Source organism: Aplysia californica, unplaced genomic scaffold (genome assembly GCF_000002075.1).
Source record: "Aplysia californica isolate F4 #8 unplaced genomic scaffold, AplCal3.0 scaffold00065, whole genome shotgun sequence".
Lineage (NCBI taxonomy): Eukaryota > Metazoa > Mollusca > Gastropoda > Aplysiida > Aplysiidae > Aplysia > Aplysia californica.
In genome coordinates, this window is record NW_004797335.1 from 433,538 (window position 1) to 435,047 (window position 1,510).

Genomic DNA, 1,510 nt, shown 5'->3' on the forward strand with positions numbered 1-1,510 from the left:
TCCAGCTCTGAACTCCCCGCGGGACCGCCACAGGCATGGCTTCTAGATACTGTTGTCAAAGAAAGTGAACGTAAAGGATTAGTATTGAATGTAAAGAAAACAGAATGCATGATAACATAAAAAAGCAGCAAATCCTTTTTGTAATCTCATTAGCAAAAGCGAAAAGATCAAACAAGTCCAACAGTTTAGACATCTAGGGTATTTAGTTAAATAATAACATCTGATGTTCCACAGAATTAAAACGGAGAATTGCAATTGCTCAGGCTAGTTTCAATAAAATGAGCCGAAATCTGAAAAACAGAAACATCTCTTTGACTTTTCTTTTCTTTTTTTTTGTTTTTTGGTAAGTGTTTTACGGCGCTCGCAACTGCATAAGGTCATATGAGCGCGCGGTACACATTAAACTTTTTCAGTTGGTTGGAAATTTTGAATTTTACCCGGGTGGCGGCCGAAGCCTACTTTAATCGATTTTAGACCACCAAGGGATCTTTAACGGGCGCAACTTGCAGACGGGCCCTCCCAGATTTTTCGCCCTTGTCCGAGAATGCTAGATGTAGATCTTTTCTACCAGAAGATCAGGGGTATGGCTGAAAGACAGCAGTAAGAAGGAGCCAAGGAGTAGCAGCAGAAAGAGTCAGGAGCCCAAAGGAGGGGCAAAAGGAGTGAGGGGAGAAAGAGGAGACGAAAGCCGACGACAGAGCATTGCTAGAGAGCAGGAAAGGTCGTGAAAGGAGACAATTTTAGAACATAATTTTTTTCCGTCGCTACTCGGATTCGAACCCGGGATCTTTGAATGAGAGGCGAACACCTTAACCTTTAGGCCACGAGAGCCCCAATCTCAATGACTACCAAAATGAACGTTCTGTAATGCTATGTAAGGTCAACTCTTCTATATGACTGTGAATGCTAGGCAATCACTAAAGACAGTGAAAATAAAATAGAAGCAACAGAAATATGGGTTTGTAGGAGACTGTGGAGAATATCGTGGAAGGAAAAGAAATCAAATGAGGTAGTGTTTGATGAAGCCCACGTGGGACGCTCACTTTTAAAAACAATCAGGAAACGACAAATGCAGTTTTTGGGACACCTGCTTAGACATAAAAGCCTTGAACATCTAGCTCTCACTGGCAAAATCGAAGGCAAACGAGGCAGGGGTAGGCTCAGAGCAACCTACTTAGGGAACCTAAACAAATGGGTAACGAGGAAAGATCAGGGAAACGTAGCTTTTTTAAGAGCATCCGAGCAAAGGAATGAATGGAGAACCATGATCGTCGATGTCTGTCGCAGATCTGGTACAGGATGAACAAATGGATGAATAGGGTGACCTAAGAGGTTGTTTTTTTTCTTAACGTATGATACATTACTACATCCTGTTTTGTTTGGTTTGACCTGATGTTGATTTAATTACCTCAATTTGTTGATTTGTTATCTATCCCTTCTTACAACCCCCGACACCCCCTTCGAAACCTTGCTACCTTCCCCACCTCCGCCTCTCCGTTCCACGCCTACT